General features: G+C 39.2%; 1 protein-coding gene across 2 annotated transcripts in view; it reads left to right on the top strand.

Moving 5' to 3' along the window:
• The window catches only part of LOC124172899, a 96,212-nt gene that overhangs the window by 19,750 nt on the left and 53,415 nt on the right, over positions 1–23,047 (top strand). For both annotated transcript variants that reach the window (XM_046552403.1, XM_046552404.1), the window contains one exon: positions 9,749–9,903. The gene's annotated coding sequence lies outside the window, so the exon portion shown is untranslated. The remainder of the gene's footprint in view (positions 1–9,748; positions 9,904–23,047) is intronic.

The following is a 23,047-nucleotide window of genomic DNA, read 5'->3' on the forward strand; positions in this document are numbered from 1 at the left end:
ATTCTCAATCTTTTTATTTGCAGAAATTACGACTTATTGCTAGATTAAGATAATCGATAGTGGATAAGTTGTTAACAATGCTTATTGTGTGGTAGTAATGCTGTACCTACAGAATCGAAGGAAACGATATTACAACATCACAATATAGTTTGTATGTGATGGAGATTGTTTTTGCTGGAATGAAATATTGAAACTATCCTTGAGATTGTAGTTTCTTTTAAATATTGGTTCCGTATATTGCTATTTATTCATGATTTGGTAATATAGTTGTCATTAAGTAAGTTCCGTCTACATGTTATCAACGGAAGGTTATGCCATTGGCACCGTAGCAGACGAAAATCATATACCATGTAACGTGAATGTAGGATTCAAAAGCAAATGTAAATGTTATATAAGAGGAACAAGTTAGGAAATTGTTATAAAAATATGGAGCTGGGTGTAATTGAAAGAAGTGTAATGACGAGGAAGTAAATAAATTGTGATCGGGCGAAATGCATATGTATAAGTAGAGCGCATTCCAAGTGAGAGAAAATGATAATATAGCGGCAAACCTCATACTTATTAAGAAATATCTTCTTTTATCGTCAAGGGAATTAATGGATGACGATAAAATGAAATATAGTTGCCTATTACAAATGAAAGAAACTAATACCGTTACGGCAAACTTCATATTTAAATAAAAAGATCTTATTTCTATGCCGAGAGAAACGCCAAATGATGATCGAGTGCAATAATGGTTTCCTATTCAAAGTGAGATAAAGTGATAACATTGCGGCAAAACTCATATTTAATCAAAAATATCTTTTTTATGTCAAAGGAGCAAATAAATGATGATAGAGTGAAAGAATTCCTATTACAAGCGAGTGAAAGTAGTAACATAAATGAGAGAAAGTCATTATATAGTGGCAAACCTCATTTTTATTAACCAATATCTTATATTTATGTCAAGGTAATCAATATAGATGAAGACACAGTGAATTATAGTGGCCTATTCGAAGGGGCAGAAAAAGATAACATTGCAGCAAACCTCATTATTTACTCGGTGATGAGGTAAAAACAAAATAAAACGTACAATGCGCACCGGGGAGTTCATGAAACCCACTAGTCGGTGGCCGTATCGACACCTATTTGCTGTCGGTACGGCTATCGACGATCTCCCGTCCTCTCGTCGGTGCCGCATCGGGTTCGTACAGAATCGCACGACTTCTTACCGGGAGTCGGTGTGACGTCGCACCCGAGGAATCGGTGCCGCACCGATCGGTTTGGAGTTACAGAATACGGCCCCTGGTCGATGGAATAGAAAAAACTGTCCTACAAGCCTTAACCCTTTTGAGACGGTGGAGTGTTTGTCTTAGCATGACTGCTGTACTTAGTCCCAAGAGACTCTTCTTTCTCGTGGTAAGGAGCATTTTTGGTGGACATTTGTTAAGAAGGGTCTCGCGGAAAATTTTTCAACCGGTCCCCACTGGGACTCAGCATTGTCTTGGACTTCAAGAGTAGTTGTGCTCCCCCCTTTCTGGGTTTGCAACCATACGTGCGGCATTGGTTCGCGGTCAGCTTATGCATTGCTGAAATGTATTTAGCACATGGATAATAGGGTGGTTTCCTATTATTTTTTTATTGCCTAAATCGAAAGATTATTACTCCTGGAGTACGTATTTCACGCTTTTAGATTTTTAAATGACAATATCTATTTTTCGCGATTTAATTAAAAGTGAAAATTTTCAAGCGCGCGAAAACGCGACGCGTAAGTAGGAATGATGGGAAATCTCTCCGTATGTCGTATTTCTGGTTCCCCCTCCGCCCAGTGAGGTGACCTTGAGGCGAGGCTTAGCGCTGATACGTCGCAGGCTGCCAGCGGGTAGCCTAGTGCCCTGCCGCCTGGTAGCGCTTGGCTTAAATAAGGATTATTAATACCTTATCAAACGAGGAAAACTTTCCGACCTTAGCCAGTTTTAATAAGTGATTTTTAAGACATGTTTCCCTGAGATCTGTGACTCATGCATGCATTGGTAACCTCAGACGATGTAAAACTCCTATCTTCTCCTATAGAAACTAGGTCCCTGTGACGTCACGTGGAGTGGCATCGCATGGGCGCCAATCTGGCCCTTTTCAAATGAGGATAAAAATGGACCATTGCCATTCGTCTAAACCGGCATTTATAAAACGAAATAATTTGTAGATTATGAAAACACTAATGGTGGGTAACGAATAGCAATTATTGCCTTTTGTTTTCTTTGATGAAGGAAACTACCCAATTGTTGCTCTCACCTTAATTGCTGACTTTAAATTGAACTTCTCATTTTTTCCGAGCATTGTCAAATTTTAAACAAAGTTCTTAGTTCAATTTTAACGCATTTAATGCAGTAACAATTTCCATATTGGTGTTTATACAGAGCTGGAGATATAAGTTAATATTTATCGTAGAATTTGGTTTAAAAATTGCAAACGCAGCTCAAAAGACAAAGAATTCAATTCTTAGTTTACATTTCTTGAGAAAAGAACAAATATTAATTTCGGACACTGACTGGTTAAACAATTGCATGACCGCAGTCCCTTACCGCTAAGAATGGAAAAAGGGGAAAAATTCATTTCTTAGTTTCATTTTCTTTAGAAGAGAACAAATATTTAAAGGATTTGGTGCTTTGCCGGCGAATGCTGTTGATGAAATCTTCACGGCAAATCAGCCGGGTAATGATGGTCATTGCTGCCAACGTTTCAATGGCCTTCTCTGCCATCGTCTTCAGGGCCAATGATGGACCTGGTTAGTGCCGGGCTTATATACACCGTTGGGGAGGTCAGGTCGTCTATGATTGGTCTTTTTTTTTTTATTTAGAGTTCTTTCCTCCTCTCAGCTTACCCATTCTTTTTATCATTGGGTTCCACAATTTGCTGAGGTTGAAACCCGCGTCCCTATACATTTTATTATTTGCGATTCGTATTTTGATGGCCTCTTTTGTAAGGCGGTCCCAATATCCCTTTGCCTTGCAGAGGATTTTGGTTTCACTGAACTTGATGGTGTGATTGTTTTTAATGCAGTGGCTGGCTACGGCAGATTTCTCTGGGTATCCAAGTCTAATGCACCGCTTATGTTCTGATATCCTGGTTTCGATTGTTCTTCCTGTTTCCCCAATGTAGCTATCTGCACATTCACAGGGTATTTGGTAGACGCCAGAGGTCTTGAGTCCCATTCTGTCTTTAACCTTCACAAGTTGGCTCCGTAGTTTTTCTGGTGGCTTGTGAATTGTCTCAATGTTGCGTTTTATAGAATACGAGACAATTTCCTCGAGATTGTGGAGACATATGGAAGAGCAGCCTTGGCAATGGGCTTAGCTTTGTCATTATATTCAGGAGCCAAAAACTCTTCTGTTGAAGATACAAATTTGACTGTGGGAGATGGTGGGTTTGCGTGGTATCAAAATTAGATAAAAAAATTTGTATACAAGTTTGACTGTGGGACACCGGATTAATATTCATCAGTATTCCGACCCAATAAGTAGAGGCAAAGGTTATCGGGGAATAAAAACTGTGAATTTCGTCATAAAAATCTGTCAATTGCAGTTTAAAATTTCGTCATAAAATTTCAATTTCGTCACAAAAAATACAGTTTCGTCATAAAAATTCACTCGTCATAAATATTCCTTTTTTTATCCCCAGAACAATAATTTTAACAATAAAAATGCTTATTACCATATTAAATATATTTTTAACGGTAAAAACCTTGATAAAGAAGGGTCAAAGCAAATGCTAGAGGAATAAGTTAAGCATTTGTTAGATACTCATACCATAAACACTCTTTGCTATGTATGTACATATTTCAACCTCATAGCGCTAGAGAAATGTGGGAGTTGTACAGACAGGGAATATTTTTGATTGGTCTAAATTTCAATGTCTCATTGGCCTGCATGATATAAAAAATGTATATGTATGTTTTCACTTAACACATTGATAACAAAAGTCTTTAAGGTCTTACACAAAATATAATATTAACACTCACAAATATATATTTATCTACTAATGGGTTGCTTGTATCTATAAAAGTTTTTTTGGAATATGCCATCTGAAGTTATTCACACTCTGGAATTTAAAATTGGCAGAATCCTTCATTTACTGGAATTGAGATCCATTTGAATTGAATCCATCCATCCACAAATGAAGAGATCAAACTTGAATTTAATTCTGCATTTTTTGGAAGTTCAGAGGTTCTTATATTTATATTTCCATACATGGAAAAGCCTCTTTCTACATCAACATTTGCCACAGGTATCCACAGGGTTTTCTCACCATTTTCTACAAAATGGGGAAAATCATTTCAAAGGGCAAGAATTAGTGGAAGTACTGAAAATTCTTTTCCTTTGTCCTGAACTGATCTAACAGAATCCTTCAAAGCAGAATAGCCAAGAAGTTCTAGAGTTTCTATTAATGATAATATGAGGACATTAGCTACAATAGGGTGGTTTCCTATTATTTTTTTATTGCTTTAATCGAAAGATTATTACTCCTGGAGTACGTATTTCACGCTTTTAGATTTTTAAATGACAACATCTATTTTTCACGATTAAATGAAAAGTGAAAAATTTCAAGCGCGCGAAAACGAGACGCTTAAGTATGAATGTCGGGAAATATCTCCGTACGTCGTATTTCTGGTTCCCCCTCCCGCCCGGTGAGGTGACCTTGAGGCGAGGCTTAACGCTGATACGTCGCAGGCTGGCAGCGGGAAGCTGAGTACCTTGCTGAATGGTAGCGCTTGGCTTAAAAAAGGTTTATTAATACCTTATCAAACGAAGAAAACTTTCCGAACTTAACCAGTTTTAATAAGTGATTATTAAGACATGTTTCCCTGAGCTCTGTGCCTCATGCATGCATTGGTAACCTCAGACGATGTATAACTCCTATCCTCTCGTGTAGAAACTAGGTCCCTGTGACGTCACGTGGAGTGGAATCGCATGGGCGCCAATCTGGCCTTTTTCAAATGAGGATAAAATTTGACCCTTGCCATTCGTCTAAACCGGTATTTCAAAAACCAAATAATTTGTAAATTATGAATACACTAATGGTGGGTAACGAATCGCAATCAATGCCTTTCGTTTTCTTTGATGAAGGAAACTACCCTATTGTGCTTAAGTCCCTCACATCAGTTGTCAATATACACCTTGTGTTGAATAATCTTCCCATGGCTGTAATAATGTTCCTCCCTGGGTCACTGTATACAAGGAATGACAACTTCATATTATTCTTTACACCTATTTGCTTCAGGACCTCACACATGGAAAGTTGCGCAGATTTTTTGAGACTATTAAGAGAAGATTCATTTTCTTTTCCAAACTGTGCATTGCTGACTAGGGCAAAGGAATTCAATAAATTAAGGTTGAGTCGGTTCTTAAATTTTTTCGGTTCTCAATAGTTACCGGTCTGGTTTTCCCCCACGGGTTCTCAATATTCAGTTACAAGGATGAACTTTAATTATCTGAATTAATGGAAAATTTAAATGAACAACCACAAGAAGTGAATGAAAATAATTTCACGAAATATGTTAAGCAGGAAAGCTCTGTAAAAAACGTCTCCATAATTTTATTTGCCAAGTAAAAAAGTTAAATAACACGTTGTTAAGAATACATGATTGACCAATATGTCTCATTACATCTGGCAGCCACTGGTTCTTTCACCAGGTTTTTTGTTGTAACTTGTAAGTCAGATCAAAATACATTCTGTGATGAAGATAGCTAAAATTGTTGCTTTAATTGAAAACTTATTTGCATGCTTCACAGTCACAGTTCTTATAGCCTCAACAATAAACTGCTCAACACGCCGGTACAGCGACACTGGATAAACTGAGCGGCCATGAACTAACGCAAAATGTAATGCGGTGTTGCATTCTGCAGGATAACCACCCTTTTTCACGCCTTGCATAGGTTTATCAAATTACGAATAGGCTCTCGAAACGCATTTTGCTCGTATGTCGAAGAATTTCTGTATATATACATGAATCAATCTTATGACCACTCTCAGACGAAACGATTTTCCGCGGGCGCCGTCCACGGCACGGCACACGGCGTTGCAGAGAGTCGTATCGTCAGAGAGCCGCCTGAATTTCACGTGAACGGCGGCCGGCGAAAGTTAGTTTCGTCAGAAAGCGGCCTCAATGTAGCGTAGTCTATATTGCGTTCAACGGAGCGCACCCCCCGTAGACGGCGCATCGCCGGACCGGATTGAAATGTGCGCCGTGCCATCAACGGCGAGATTCGACTCGTTTGCAGACATCCATAGAGACCTATAGCCAATTGAGAGAACGTCACCGTGCTGTGGATGGTGGCAGACGAAAAATCAGCTTGTTTGAAAGCGGCCTCCGTGGCCGCGGCTACAGAATTTTACAATGTTGGCGAGAGCGACAAACTGACGAACCCTTAAATGCGCGAATTAGCAAGTAACTAAAAAGTAAGTAAAGAAAAAAACATGGACGCCATGTAATCGGAAGGCTATATATGCGTTTTTTCACTTTTTGGCCATGAATATGCTGCAGACAATTTCGGCTTTGGGCGCCAAATTCAAATCCTCGCCACTGTTCCGAGCCGGTTGCAAAGCACCGACTTTATGCGATCGGTTCTAGATACCGTTTTTTTAAGAAAACTTAAAGTAACGGGGTATTTTTTATCGGTAATAGTAGAAAAGGTCGCGCCAAATTCGCAGAAAAAGTGCTTAAACGCGAAATTTCGCGCAGCCCTGGAAATTTCGCGTAATAATTCGCGTTTCGCGGTTCGCGAAAATTCGGTGCCCCTACCAATAAGGTATCATGCTCAACTATGTGGAAGTAAATATTCGAAAATGAAAAGAAGACTTAGTTCACTTCCACTGATTTATTTTTTCCATACGACATCTTTCCATCCATAGATGTCATTTTCAAGTACAACAAATTTGAATATAAAGCAAACGTATACTTAGGTACAACTCTCAGGGCTAGACATTTACTGTGGAAATGAAGTCTTATATGTGAACAAAGTCTTATTTTCATTTTCGAGTATTAACTTCCACATACAGTAAAACCCCTTATTTACACTTTTCTAGGGACCCAAGAAAAAAAGTGTAAATTGCAGGAAAATGCAAATAGTGGGAAATAGAGAATTTTCACTTTTATTCACACTCTGGCTTTGGAAATGTTAATTTTTTAATTGTTCACTAAGCATTATTCCATAACATTGCTTCCCTCTGAAGCACAGCTGGCAACAAAAATTAAAAAATAATCCTTTTTGTCTGCATTAAAAACATCTTTTGGGCTGTAACCTTCCAGAAGTCTAATACATTCAGATTCTTTCCACTGAGTTGCTGTCTCTATGTTAACATCTTTGCTTTCACCACTCACCATCTTGTATACAAGACTGTACCTACTTTTGAATCTATCCAACCAACCATTATAGATGCCGTGGAATCTTCGATTCCCAATCTTCTGGGGAAATACTTTTTCTCAAGGGCCTTTGGGCCTGTTTACACGATACATTAATGTCTGCTTGCATGAATGATTTTTGTGGACCGGAACGGGACAGGAAATGTACGAATGTAGGCGGGGGCAGATCCAGGATTTTTCTTTCTGGGAGGGGCACAGAGGGTCTGACAGGCAAAAGATCTTGTCTTAATTGAGATTAAAAACGAGATATAACAATGACTTTACTAATTTCTCTTTATTTTTATATCAAAGTTATTCTTATTGAATTAAATGATTGAACCTCCTTGAGTAATACACAAAATAAAGCGAACGTAATGATGACCATCAGGGACGGAACCAGGATTTCTTTCTGGAGGGGGGCACAATGATACCACATTATACAAAACAAACGCAATGATAACTGGACTGTATTAAAAATCTTGCATATTTTTTAAGTGTCTGGGGGGGCACATGCCCCCCCATAGATCCTCCTGTGATAACCGTATTCAAATTTTGTCTATTTTTTAAGCAGCTTGGTAGGGCCCCCGCCTCTAAATACGACTATGAATGCATGAACCACATTTGAACAGGTTCTATTTTCTGTTCACGCATACGCACAAGTTGGGTGAATACACGGTGCATTTTCGTGTTCATAATTTAGACATTAACTTGTACGGGTTAATTTACTATGTAAACAGGCCTTTAGATGACACCATTTGCAGGAACATTTGATGATCTTTCACCTAAAAACTACTCTTTTGGAATTCTTTCTATTTCTTCTTACCTGGAATTCTTCACATATATTCTCTTTTTTGATAAATGTCCGCACCGGTTTGCATATTTTACAATGGCATCGCGATTTTTCACCACGAATTTGTTTGAATCGATGCGGGTTCCGGTGTGGGAATCAACTAGTAGCTCTAAAATTTTGATTTTCTCGACTGTTAAAAATGTCCGTTTTTCACCTCGAATTTCCATTTTCAAGCAGGATAAATTCTATATCCCGTACTAATTGAGGATAACTTGCCAACACACGAGTGTCTGAACTACTCCTCGGCGATCAAGGAAGTAGTACAAACTGTCGTGAGACTTCATAATTTTTTAAAGTTACAGTTGTTTGCGATACGCTGCTATGTGAATGGGATAATTCAAGTTTAAATAAGTGTTTTTTAAGTATTTAATTAACCCATCTACGCTAGGCAACTGTTGAATGAAGTCAGCGCAAATGATCCCAGTTGTCGGTCAAGTTTTATAGTTCCGGCATTTATCACGTTTCAGCACGTCTGGTTTCCTTTCAAACTCTCGTATCAAATTATAGGCTACATGATTATTGTCAACATTGCTTCAGGAGTTCTTGCATTATAATTATTACATAGCTCGATTGCTCAAAACACCTACTTTCATATGGTGAATCTTTCCGCCGCTGACAGAAAACGAGATGACGTAGTTCCACTTTCTGACGTTAGTGGCGTTCTGTCCCGCCACATTCAAATTCTTCCCGAAAATAGTTCTCATTGTGTCTCTTTCTCTTGGATTTTTAAATACAAATGCGCGAAAGGAAGCCAAAAGATAGTTTTTAAGGGCTGATATGCACGATTTATTGTTTTAGTAGGCAAATAATTTTTTTAGCCGGCACGTCGTGATGCACATGGCGGGAAAACGAAAAAAACACGGCGTAAATACAGGGTTCTATTTACATTGGAGAGATAGGAAATATGACGGGACCCAGAAAAAAACTTGCAATTTGCGAGAAAACGTAAATTCCGATAATGCAAATACGGGGTTCTACTGTAGTTGAGACTAATACCATTGAACGAATCAAGCAAATTATAGCAAAAAAGGCCAAACTGTATCGAATTGTGACAAAGAAATCCAGGATGGCATCATTGTGTTTATGTCATTATGTTTTCCATAGTTGATGGAATTTTCTTCAGGCCTCCCACTGTCTCAGCTATGATATGCCTTGTATGTCATCGGAAATACAGTATTGTTTTTTTTTCCTCTTGGATCTTCACTCCTTGGACCTTCTCTTTTAATTCCTTGGTATGTTTCTTGGTGAACGTGATGAAAATTACGGGGGACAGAGCACACTCTTGTCTCACTCCTTTAATTTTCCTGCTTCATTATAGCTGGATCAAGTTTATAGAAATTAATTCTGTACTACTGTATTTCTCCGAAAATCCCTTAATACCACTGATGTGTTATTAGCATTAATTCTGGGAAGTATTAAAATTTTGGACTAAAAATCGTGGAAATTGAAATGGCAGGTTGGCATGAGATTGAATATGAATGTTTTACGGAATACAGTAGAAGTTTTTTTACTCTTTTCAGTTGGGGTAAAATATCGTCGATTAATGTGCATTCCTTCGTGTCGATGGTGCATAACGAGGAAGAGTTGTTCCAGTGGATCATATTTGGGTCGGCTCCGCAGCTCCTCCTCCAATTAATCATCTCCATCAGGCAACTAGGCGACGGCAAGACGGTCGGTGAGTGGATGTGCATGTATGATCAGGGTTCATTCTGGTCGATGGAATAGAAAAAACTCTCCTACAAGCCCTAACCCTTTCGAGACGGTGGAGTTTTTGTCTTAGCATGACTGCTGTACTTAGCCCCAAGAGACTCTTCTTTCTCGTGGTACGGAGCATTTTTGGTGGACATTTGTTAAGAAGGGTCTCGCAGAACCTTTTGACCCCTCCCCACTGGGACTCAGCACTATCTTGGACTTCAAGAGTAGTTGTGCTCCCTCCATTCCGGGTTTCTGACCATACCTGCGGCATTAGTTAGCGGTCAGCTTATGCATTGCTGAAATGTATTTAACACATGGATAATTGTTGCTCTCACCTTAATTGCTGACTTTAAATTAAACTCCTCTTTCTTTCTGAGCAATGTCAAATTTTAAACGGAGTTCTAAGATCAATATTAAAGCATTTAATGCAGCAAAAATCTTTGTTGATGTTTATACAGAGCTCGAGATGTATGTTAATATTTATTGTAGAATTTTGTTTAAAAATTTCAAATGCATCTCAAAAGACAAAGAATTCAATTCTTGGTTGGTGTTTTTTTAGAAAAGAACAAATTGTTTTTCGAAAACTTACTGGATAAACAATTGCGTGACCATTACCGCTAAGAGTGGTAAAAGACAAAGAATTCAATTCTTAGTTTACAGTTCTTTAGAAAAGCACAAATATTTATTTCGGATACTGACTGGATACACAATTGCACGACCGTGGTCCCTTACCACTAAGTTAGGTAATAAAAGACGAGGGGTCAGGGAAATAAAATTAGCATAAATTTTTAGGTTCGTGCAACGTCGGATATCCGTGCATCGTAGAGCAACGGCATGTGCAAAAAGAGGACCGGAACCCTACTACTCCCTCATATGCCGCTGTTACCGCCGCAGTTATCAAAATTTCCTCTTTCAATTCTATTGGAAGAAGAAATTTCGATAGCTGTCGAAATTCCAGGCATACGTCTGCAACACCGCACGATAGGATAAAAAAATGCCGCAACACTTATTTGCTTTATAGCTTCGATGCTCAAAATAGGGGTGCGCCTCTAACACACGCTTATTCAGTACATGACTGGAGTCCCTTACCGCTAGGTGAGGTAATAAAAGACGAGGGGTCAGGGAAATAAAATTGGCATGAATTTTCAGGTTCGTGCAACGTCGGATATCCGTGCTTAGAGGGGCTTATTTTAGTTATTTTGAATGTTGATTTTTTTGACCCGGATAAAACGTTGTAGTGGCCACAAATATATTGAGAAAGGAGGGCATGATATATTTGCGGCCGATTGAGAAAAGGAGGACATGGGGCAAGACGGGACGTGGGAAGGAATGGCTGGGGGCAGTAAAAGCGGCTGAAGACCATCAATAGAAATCGGTAGACAAGCTATGACTAGGAGAAAACGGAACTATATCACCATTTCGGTGACAACGGGCGCTCTGGTTCTAAATTAAAACAGAGGGAGGGTGCACTCCTCTTGGTCACCGAGAGGAGGGGTGATGCCTTAACGGGATCCAAAATATAGATATATTAACTCTATGGAATTGGCAGCAGTCAGAGTGGTATGGGGTGAATTGGTGTGTGTGGGGTCAGGAAGTGCCATCTCTGAAGTGTCCTGCTGCCAGCTTTTCCGTGAGGCGCCATCTCTGTGAGTTCCGTACTCTCCGCCGTGCAGCTTGCCAACCCGGGAAACCCCGCGCCCCTCACGCCACGACTAAACTGCCGGATTGCACCTTCGAACTCCTAAGTGAGGGACGGGTACGCCAGCAGTCGCGCAGCCGTCACAGCGAATAGCAGTCCTTACCACTCCCGTCTGTCCGAGAGCCGACCGTCCCACGAGCCCGATATCTCTCCTTGAAGGTAAAGTGTCGTTTCTCTCGCTATCTTCTAAGAATGAACCCTTGCATTTTTATTACGACTTCTGGCACCCAGAGTCAAGAACCCACAGGGCAATGTTAGCGTTCGACTCCCTTCACTAAAGGAGGGGGCGAGCACTACAACGTTATCATACGTGAACATGAACAAAATGTGCAACCACTTTGTCGTATATTGATTCCCTCATGCTGAAACGCTGCCTCCCCCCCACCTCCCTGCCACAAGAAGCGTCGTGCTTTTCTTTATTTGCGAACACTACTTAGTCACTTTTCCCTCCTTCCTCTTACGTACTGGCAGAGTGGATCTAGAACGAGTGATAATGTCGAGCCGGGGGACATATGATTCATTTGTTGATGCAATTATATGAATCAAGTACAGTTTAAGCGAAAAGAGGGAGGAAAACTAGCATTTTAACCCTTTCAACTTTGATTAATTTTCTGAGTATTGTACCCTTGTTCTCTATTAATTTTTGTTGTTCTCCTTCAAATGGTAGGTAGTGAAATGATCTTCTATATTATTTCTACTGTATAGATACCTTTTTCTCAACTTATACGCAACCAAACTATACAAATGAGGTACCAAAATGCGCAGAATTTATCAGAGAACATGCGACGGCATATCTTACTTCCTAAATATTGCTATTGTTTCCTAAAGTTGGTTTTTAAATAATAAAAAAAAACAAAAAAAATCGTTTAAGATTTTGGATTAGGCTACACTGCGTTGCAATGTTTCCCCGAGGAACAAATTTGCGCTATATCGAAATTGCGCTAATCGAAAATGCGCTATACGAGACATGGGTGTATTTCCTAAAATTGGTTTTTCAATAGTTAAAAATAAACAAAAAAACTGTAAATATTCCTGACGTTAACGGTGCACAAACTGATACATTTGTATATATTCAACAATATCTCCCATTCTTTAAATAACTTTTATCTAAATGCGGCTGATTCCACATTCAAGCCTCCTGTTGATACCTAAGTATGAGTCATCATGCGCGTTTAACAAAGGATAGTGTAATTACTTCCAATGTTGTGTTTAAAGAGGTCTTCTGACCTCATTTTGTACATGAGCATTCCAATTAAATTTGTACATAAGATCCTGCCTTTTTTTTCTACATTTTAAAATTAGAAATGCGCCTATCCCTCTGTGGACCTGCATTGAAAAGAGCGGGGGAAGCCCTCATGGGAGCGGGTGCATAACACTCGTAATTTGTAATAAACGTAGAACTATGAAATTAAATGTGATCCCAAAATCTCCGTTCTTCCGGTGCTACCACGTCTGGTCGTTTCTTGATGACATCAGTTTCACTAGCGCTTCTGCTAGCGTCTTCAGGTCGAAGATGCAGGTCCACGTTTTTTATCAGGGGCTCATATAGGGGCTCATAATTCCCGTCAGTTGTGGCTGCTGCTCTCTCATTGGTCCTTTTGAGTAGTCTTCTCCAATTGGCATCCAAGTGGTTGCCATCATCCCTATTAAAGGTTTCGCAGGTTTTTCACGCCCCCCTTCCTGTGTGGGCGTTTTCCTGCAGTTGATTTTTTTGCTGAAGGATATTACACCCTTATCCTCATGTTTTTCCCCACAAAAAGAAATCTTTTTTACACAAAATTTTCACATATAGTTGCTTATATTTTTAACATTTCACAAACAGTGCATATTGTGTATTCTTTGTATTGTAAACGTTTGTCTACCATTTTTTAATGAGCTTGCATTGGCGTTATGGGGGGGTTAGGTGGAAGAGGGGACTTTTTAGTCTCAACCTCGCCCAAACAAAGGCATTTAATTAATATTACTATTAAAAGGGTCGGTCCGGGCTATTTCAATTGCTTCTCGGATTAGTCTGGGATAATATCTGCCTTCTTTTACCATTATCCTGGCTTTGTCAAATTTAATGTCATGTCCCGGTTTTAAGGCATGCTCCGATATGGCCGACCGCTGGAATTGCGTATTCTTTGTGGCCCTTCGGTCCTCTCATATTCGTACCTTCATTGAATGACAAGTATCACCAATGCATGTTTTTCTGCAAGAACAAGGCACCTTGTACACTAGGGACGGTCATCAAACAACTTTTTTCGAAATACAAAGTTCGACATATTTCAAAATATAGCCCGAGGTACCAAATAAACAGAGAAAAAATTTTGTTCCTGTAGGTTTACATCCTACGGTGGCACCAGGGGGAGACTAGGCAACCCGCAGCACGTTGCTTCATTTTGCTCTACAGTAAAACTTTGATTTTACGCACTTTGATTTTACATCAAGTCTCGTTTTACGCAGCGACACTCAAGTCCGGCCGGAAAGCATAGGGAATTGCAATGGTGAAACTTCGATTTTACATCTTTTCTTGATTTTACGCAGTTTTTCGATTTTGCGCAGCATAACCCCAGCCCCAAAGAGGCCGCTTATCTTGATTTACGCAGTTGTCTTTCGACTTGTTTTGAAAATCACGACTGGAGCAATATGAAGTTAGGTTATTTATTCGTCTCAATGAGTTGCAAAAATTAACACAGGTACGGTTGAAATGAAGTCGTGCTGTTGAGCGTGAAACTAAAAACATCGCAAATCTAATTATTGCTTCCCCCTGCGCCCTCTCAGTAATATTTCAGCTTCCTTTACGAACGCGAATATCGCTCTTAGTTCAAATTTTCCGTAGAAGGATATCGAAACCTAAAAGATACGGCAATCGCCGTGTATGCGTAACTAATTTTGATTGTGACAGATGATCGCCGGAGATGTTAACATTACAGCGAAACGGAAGGTTTTCTAGAATTTTGTCAATGCTATGGTTTCCGTCGCCCCAGCGAAATATCACAGCGAAATGAGCCATTAAAAATCCTCCCGTGCCAAAATTTTGGCTTCCAAGGTGATCCAAAAAAGATAGTCATACTTCTAGTATGGACGCAAGTCGATAGTGATTCAAACCGATCGTAAAAGCAGCATGTGTTGTTTCATTCTGCGGGCTAACCCCACATCTGTGGGATGATTGGAGGCGAGGGAAAGTTGCTTGCGCGGCGCACTTATCAGAACTGGCTCAACTTGTACATCATTGTCAGTGGGTTTAAATGAAACATGGTTGGAACTTGAATAGCTATTAGCTTAACTCCGCTGGGTGGCAAGCGTTTCTATTTAACTGAACGGGAAGTTAATGCCCTCAGAGAATAATTCGTGTCTTCAATCGTCATGTAATCATTGAAGTCAAATTCAAGACGTGAATGATAAGGCAGTCCCTTTAAACTCAGGAATGGCTTAGCACCATTAAATCGAAATACAAAAAATGTCTGGTGTTTTTATCAGATATGGGGAAGCAAAATATTACGTGAAGATGAGTCACACGGCTGGTGAGTCAAAGGTCCCGGCGCTGAATTCGCGGAAGAATGCCGACAGAGAAGCTATACCCGGTAGATTCGATCTACTAATGCTAAAATTTCATGGGAAAATGGTTTTTTTAATGTATAAAAATTATAAAGAGGGAAAGTTGTTCCGGACTCATTTTTTAAATCATCACTGGCGGCATGACGGCAGTTGCGCGGTTATTTAAATAGCTCACTTAAAAAAAGTGATCTAAAAAACAGAAAAATCTGAATTTCCGGGTCCTGTGTGCTCCGTATTATCTATGATATGCTATTTGGAAGGAGATTACCGACAGCTGGGGTCATTAGCGCCATGAAGTAGGGGTTGGGGGATAGGAACCCTATGTTGGCATTAGCCAGGTTGTAATGATAGGCTCCAAAGGGACCAGGTCTCAACGTCCCATCTGCTGGACAGAGTGGTGCACTGGAAGTGCCCTCCACATTACACTGAAATAGGGATAGGGCCATCTCTGATAAGTTTCTGTTACTGCCAGGACTTGAACCCAGGCCCACAGGGTGTAAAGCCTTTGTGATGTATTAGAAAAATTTTGCTCCATGTTAATGGGGTTAATTTGGATGACTATATTCAGACATCTGATTTCTTCCATCTCCAACCTTTGTTTGTTTTCAGGTGGTTTAACAGATTTCCTGAAAACTGCTTTTAATGAGAATATTTTCGAAAATTAGCTTCTCTGCAAGCATTTAGTATCAGCATTCCAAAATTTCTCCTGGGTAACAAAGTAATCTTAGTGCCAGAAATGCTAGCAATTCAACCATGTTATTTAGGCTTCATTTTCTTGCCTCCAAATGAGTAATTGAATCTGGGAAATGCATATTTGACACGATTGAAAAGGATTTCATGCTCATTTAGTGTAAAATCTCACATATGAGACTTTTTCTAGTTCCGGTTCTGGCTTTAAATCAGAAGTATACAACAGTGTGTACAGTTCTGGCTTTAAATCAGAAGTACATATACAACAGCGTTCTAAAAATAATGAGCAAGTGTTATCCTGAAAACTATACTCCTCCTCAATACCAACTCTTGATTTTACACTTTGCCCATATTTCGGTCCCTCCAACTGTGTAAAATCAAAGTTTTACTGTATTTCGGCGATAAATTTCGTGATTTAAATGGTTTTTTTTTTCAGCCGATTCTGCACCAGTCATGTCTTAAATTGTCGAGGTAAGCAACATAGATCAAATACTCACATTTTTTATACAATCATCGGTACTAAAATGCAAATAAACGTAAAAAACTTTGAAAATTTCTTGAATAATGGTATATAAATTTAATTTGGTGTACTCATATGGGCATTATCGCACTAATATTATCCTAAAATGGGATGGGGTGGGAATCCACAATACAAAAGATTGGACCAAAAGCTAGTTGGATTCAAATTTGACTGTGGGTGATGGTGGGCTTGCGTTGTATCACAATTAGATTAAAAAATTTGTATACAAGTTTGACCGTGGGACACCGGATTAATATTCATCAGTATTCTGACCCAATAAGGTATCATGCTCAACTATGTGGAAGTAAATATTTGAAAATGAAAAGAAGACTTAGTTCACTTCCACTGATTTATTTTTTCCATGCGACATCTTTCCATCCATAGATGTCATTGTCAACTACAACAAAATTGAATATTAAGCAAACATATACAGTAGAACCTCGGTTATACGATATACGATGACCTCACTTACACGCCGATTTGTTTTGGTGCGGTGAATAACCCCATATAAACCCATGTATTTCCAATCTCAGTTGTGAGACTCTTCACTTATACGACGACCTTGGTTACGAAACACATTTTTCTAGTCCAATGAGATAAAATACCTCACTTATACAACTGCTCTACGAGAAGATTGCGGTATGCACGACGATTTTAGTCACAGGAGCGGGTTTAGTATCTGCTCATTACATAGATATGTCAATGAAGACTAATAAGTTTTAATAATGAGCGATGCTGTTTATTAGATATTAATTTATAGAATGGACGCAAGTCGATGGTGATTCAGATGGTGAAAAACAGCATGCCTGGTCTCATTCCACGGGCTAATCCCTCATCCGCGGGGCGAATTGAGCCGGGGTAAGTTGCTTACGTGGTGCGCAGATCAAAACTGACCCAACTTGTATCCGTGGGTTTAAATGAAATTATAGTTTGACCTTGAGTAGCTATTAGCTTGAGTCTGCCTGATGGCAAGCATTTATTTTTTAACTGAACGAGAGTTAGTACGAATGCCCTCGGAGAATAACTGGTGTTGTCAGTAGTAATGTAATCATTAAAGTCAAATTCAAAAACGCGAAAGATAAGGCAGTTCCTTTCGACTCAGGAATGATTTATAACCATTGTTTTGAAATAAAAAAATGTCCGGTGCTGTTATCAGATACGGGGAAGCAAAATATTACGTGAAGACAAGTCACACGGCTTGTGAGTCTTAAGTTTCCGGCGCTGAATTCGCAGAAAAATGCCGACAGAGAAGCTTTACCTGGTAGATTCAATCCTCTATTGCTAATATTTCATGGGGAAAATTCCTTTTTAGTGCGTTAACATTATAGAGAGGGGAGATTTTTCCGGGCTCTTAACCTAGTTTGTTCATTCATCTTTGACAGCAGTTACGCGATTATTTCAAATGCTCACTCAAAAGAAGTGATCTAAGCACCGGAAAAGTCTTAGTCGCAGAATATCCTGGGTACCAGTGGCGTAACTAGGAATATACTTTGGGGGTGGTGGTAGTACCTGGGGGCAGCTACGGCCCCCCCGAGGCAACGGGGATTCCCGTAAAATTTTTAAAAAGGCATGCCTGTAAACTTAAAGTAGATGCAGTTGCTGTTTATCACAGCTAGACTTTTGTTTTAATTTTTTTTTCTCTGAGGCTTTGGAGAGGGATCTATCCCCTCATCCCCCAACAATAACTACGCCACTGCCGGGTGCTCCATATGGCATGGTATTTAGAGGGAGGAAACTGACTGCTGGGGTCATTTTCCATGAGGTAAGGGAGTGAGCATAGAAACCCTGTGTTGGAATTAGCCAGGTTGTAAAATTAGCCTTAACCAAGGCTTAACGTCCCATCTGCTGGACAGTGTGTTGCACTGGAAGTTCCGTCCTCACTACTCTCAAGCAGGGATACAGCCATCTCTGAAAACCATTTCGAAATGTCTCCTGTGTGTTAGCTCCTTGAGGGTATGTACCAGATATGCTAGACGTTCAACCGTGGGTAATGTTATTCAGGAATGTAAAATTATGTTTCTCTTAAAGTAACACATCATCGGTGGTGTTGCTTGTGAGTAAATAAGATTATTAGGCTTCAGTTTCTTGCCTCCAAATGAGTAATTGCATCCTGGAAACAAACCAGCCCCTATTGGAAAGGATTTCATGCTAAATACCGAAAAACCTCGCATATGAAACTTCCTCACTTGTGAAACTTTTTTGGTTTTCTGCAGAAAGTTTCATGTGCGAGGTTCTACCGTACTTAGGTACAACTCCCAGGGCTAGGCATTTACTGTGGAAATATATGTTCACGAAGTCTTATATGTGAACGAAGTCTTCTTTTCGTTTTCGAGTATTAACTTCCCCATAGTTGAGCCTGATACCATTGAACGAATTAAGCACGCAAGTATAGCGAAAAAGGACAAACTGTACCGGACTTTGACAATGAAATCCAGGATGGTGTCATTGAACATATGTTTCAACACCACTAGATGCCTTGTAGTAGATGCCTTGCCCTGAGAGTTGTACGCAAGTATATGTTTGCTTAGTATTCAAATTTGTCGTGAGTACTTTATAATGACCGCTGTGGATCGAAATATGTTGTACGGACGAAATAAATGGTTGGAAGTCATCGAAGTCTTCTTTTCATTTTGAAATTCCGACCCAGTCACAATACAGTATTCGAAACGGAGTAATCATGGCTGAAGGTCTACCAAAGTCATATTTCTCAACACTTTCCGGGTGCATCTGGACAGAGAATCGTGCCCGGCAGGGTCTGAATTCCACAGTTTCCAAAACTGGGAAATCTGCATTATGCCCCGCAATAACATGTGCATTGCTACAGAAAAATTTTTTAAAGGTTATATTAACCAAATAATAAACTATAAAAAAATTGATAAACACGAAATAATTATTAAAAGGAAACAATTGCTAAAAATTAAATATGAGTGTTGTTCTATAAGCCATTGAATAGAATCTCCAAGAAATTGGTCTCTTAGTGTCAAAAATTAATGTTGACTATAAAGTAGCACTCTTGACTATACAGCTGTTTAAGTTTCACATGCTCCCATCCCGGAGTTTCGTAGCTTTTGCAAATTATAGTGAAGAACTTTCGTTTGTTTATGAAGATGGATAAAATTGAGTTTTGTGTGGTGATCAAACATTTGTTTTTGGAAGGGTTAACGCCGAAAGATATGAAAGCTAACTTTAATGAAGGTTATGGAAGACCTGCTCCTGTGTTTGAAACTGTTTACAATAGGGTAGTTTCCTTCATCAAAGAAAACGAAAGGCATTGATTGCGATTCGTTACCCACCATTAGTGTATTCATAATACACAAATTATTTGGTTTTTGAAATACCGGTTTAGACGAATGGCAAGGGTCAAATTTTATCCTCATTTGAAAAAGGCCAGATTGGCGCCCATGCGATTCCACTCCACGTGACGTCACAGGGACCTAGTTTCTACACGAGAGGATAGGAGTTATACATCGTCTGAGGTTACCAATGCATGCATGAGGCACAGAGCTCAGGGAAACATGTTTTAATAATCACCTACTAAAACTGGCTAAGGTCGGAAAGTTTTCTTCGTTTGATAAGGTATTAATAAACCTTTTTTAAGCCAAGCGCTACCATTCAGCAAGGTACTCAGCTACCCGCTGGCAGCCTGCGACGTATCAGCGCTAAGCCTCTCCTCAAGGTCACCTCACCGGGCGGGAGGTGGAACCAGAAATACGACGTACGGAGATATTTCCCTGCATTCATACTTAAGCGTCGCGTTTTGGCACGCTTGAAAATTTTCACTTTTCATTTAATCGCGAAAAATAGATATTGTCATTTAAAAATGTAAAAGCGTGAAATACGTACTCCAGGATTAATAATCTTTCGATTAAGGCAATAAAAAAATAATAGGAAACCACCCTATTGGGTAAATAAGTTGAAACAATGCCGTACGTCCACAAAAATGAACATTGCTGTTGTATGCACTGTGGAAGTGTCTATCCCATCAAATTGACAAAATCCACGGTAGGATTTTAAGTGCTACACGAATCAAAATGCGCGACATCGGTAAGGGCACAGGCATATCGCAATGCACAATTGCTTTCATTATGCATGAAAATTTGGGTGCGTTGTATCTATTGTTTGACTGCGCTCGTCAACCTGCAGTGTTTTCCCCCAGCTATATCTTTATATTTTGAACAAGTGCATTTTTACCCAAAATTCGGGGTTTACGGATACAGTACTAATAAATTAAACGTTTGTATACAGAGCATGGAGGAGCGTGGTGCATGCGATTAGCTCCAGAAGGGAGTTTGATGAAGACCTGCGTATGTTCTACGAGGAGATAAATAGATTAGGTGGTGATTGCTCCGAGCAACTGTCGGCGGAACTAAGGTGAATACAGGCATCCCCCGAGTTACGTAAGGGATGCGTTCCGGCATACTCTGCGTAAGTCGAAATTTACGTAAGTCGAAAATTCTGCGTTAACGCTTCAGAGATTTCGATCGGTGGGGTGAATTCTCAGCGGAGAAATGCGCGGTACATTTTCGGTGGAGTTCCATTCAATTCACTGCGATATTCATGAACTCTTCCGCGTATTCTTACGTTATTAGATACAAAATCAATAACATTGTAATAGTCGGCGAGTTGCATCTCAAGCATTGCCAATCAAAATGCATAGTATTATTCACCGAGTTGACCGATCGCGTAAAAAACTCTATAAATATTCGAATTTTTTTTCTGCCATTGGGTATACGAGCGAATATCTACTTCAACGCGCTCGAATATGAAAATTAACGTAATAACTTGAAGTACGGTTATCACTTACGTAAGTACGGATTTGCGTAAGTCGAGGCATACATAACTCGGGGGATGCCTGTACCATAAAAATTCACTAATTCTTGTTTAACTTTGTGGTATTCCATTATTTCCTGGATATAGACAGTTACTTATACCACTTATTTTATAAGAGCGCTTATTTATTTATTTTTAAACCTCATTCCACCTTAAGGAGACTGATCGTTAAATGCAAGGACCATATAGACCGATTGGATAGATGTGGAGTATATTCTTTGAAATGCAGCGATTGCAATGGTGTATACGTGGGACAGACAGGAAGAAGTTTTGAAATCAGGAAAAAAGAACATTTAAGTGCTTACAAACATAATAAAAATGAAAAGAGTAATTTTGCTAAGCACTTAATATGTAACTGCCACAGAAGCGATTTTAAAATGAATATTTTAAATTTTTGCAATGACCGCCGAGAACTGGATTCTAGGGAACAGTTAAAATTTTTAAAAATTATTGAAAATCAAGATAGTACCCTTATAAATGAATACCTCTACCCATCCTTTTCACCTATTCTGGCGTCCGTTTTAAAATTCATCAAGTAACTAGGTAACAACAAGATAAACAAATTAAAATTAGCGCCTGATGATGATGATTACTCATTGAAACCCGGGTCGCGCTCTTATAAAATAAGTGGTATAAGTAACTGTCTATATCCAGGAAAGAAAAAGTGAATACCATAGTCGTAGGCTTACTTCATTTTAAGTTTTATTGATGAAATTATATTTGGCTATTGATAGCATTTTTTCAAGAGGCTAATGAATAATGATTTGAATAAATTCATACTTGGAAAACTATAATATTTTCTAATTTTTTTAAGGCATTGCAAATTTATGTTAATCAGATTATGAGTAGGAATAGAAAGAATGATAACTTTGCTATTCCCACTATTATTGTCTATTACTCCTTCTATTCCTATGATTGTGGATTTATACCAAGTTACGCCTGCTACAATTAATTACAGTGGAACCTCGTTAAAGCGAGTACGGGCTATAGCGACACCCCCGCTTTAACGAGAGATAGCCGATGCACCATCAATTGACCCTTTAATAAGCGTGTTAAAAAATTCGTTTTTACGAGATCCTTTCGGTGTTGGCTCTCGCCATAGCGAGGGTTTCACCGCCGGAAGACTTTCATCAAGACTCCTTAACCTCTGTAATTGCTAGCGATCTGTTAGAAGTGAAGTTAATGGAGTGCTCAGTCTCAAATTTATGTGGTAAACTGTCGTTCTATATTATATAATGATTGACGAAACAATGCTTTGCGTGATTTTTATTCAGTGCGGTGCTTATAAATTGTTTGAATAGTTAGTCGTTATTTTAGTAAGGAGATTTAGTGATGCAAAAAAACATCGCCTTTCGTCTGGATTTATGCTTACGTTTATCGGATAGATGTTTATCTGTCGCCGCACCACTCCTGTTCCTGTATATCTGTTTGCAACAGGTATATTGGCTATTATTTGCTCCGCCTCCGGTAAAGCGACAATTCGCTATAGCGAGTGTTTATTAGTGTACCGTGGGGTGTCGTTATATCGAGGTTGCACTGTAGATTATGAGTAAATTTGAACTAAAAAGGCTATGGCTTAAGGAATCAAAAGGAACTGCAGGAGTTTGAGTATCAAACTAATTATTATTTAAACTGTCCATTTTTAAGATTAAGTCCACATTGGAACTAAGTCGGAGAATATCAGATGCATTGTTAAAATACAAAAATTTTAAATTGGAGTTTGAAGTGTGTTAGTCATTATCATTTGCCAGCCATTGAATGTCCTAATAATAGTTAATAATGCAGTTACGAAAGAAATCATATAGATTTTTTGTTCATCTATCTAACTCCTTTTTAATGCAATGT

The sequence above is a fragment of the Ischnura elegans genome, assembly GCF_921293095.1.
Source record: "Ischnura elegans chromosome 13 unlocalized genomic scaffold, ioIscEleg1.1 SUPER_13_unloc_3, whole genome shotgun sequence".
NCBI lineage: Eukaryota > Metazoa > Arthropoda > Insecta > Odonata > Coenagrionidae > Ischnura > Ischnura elegans.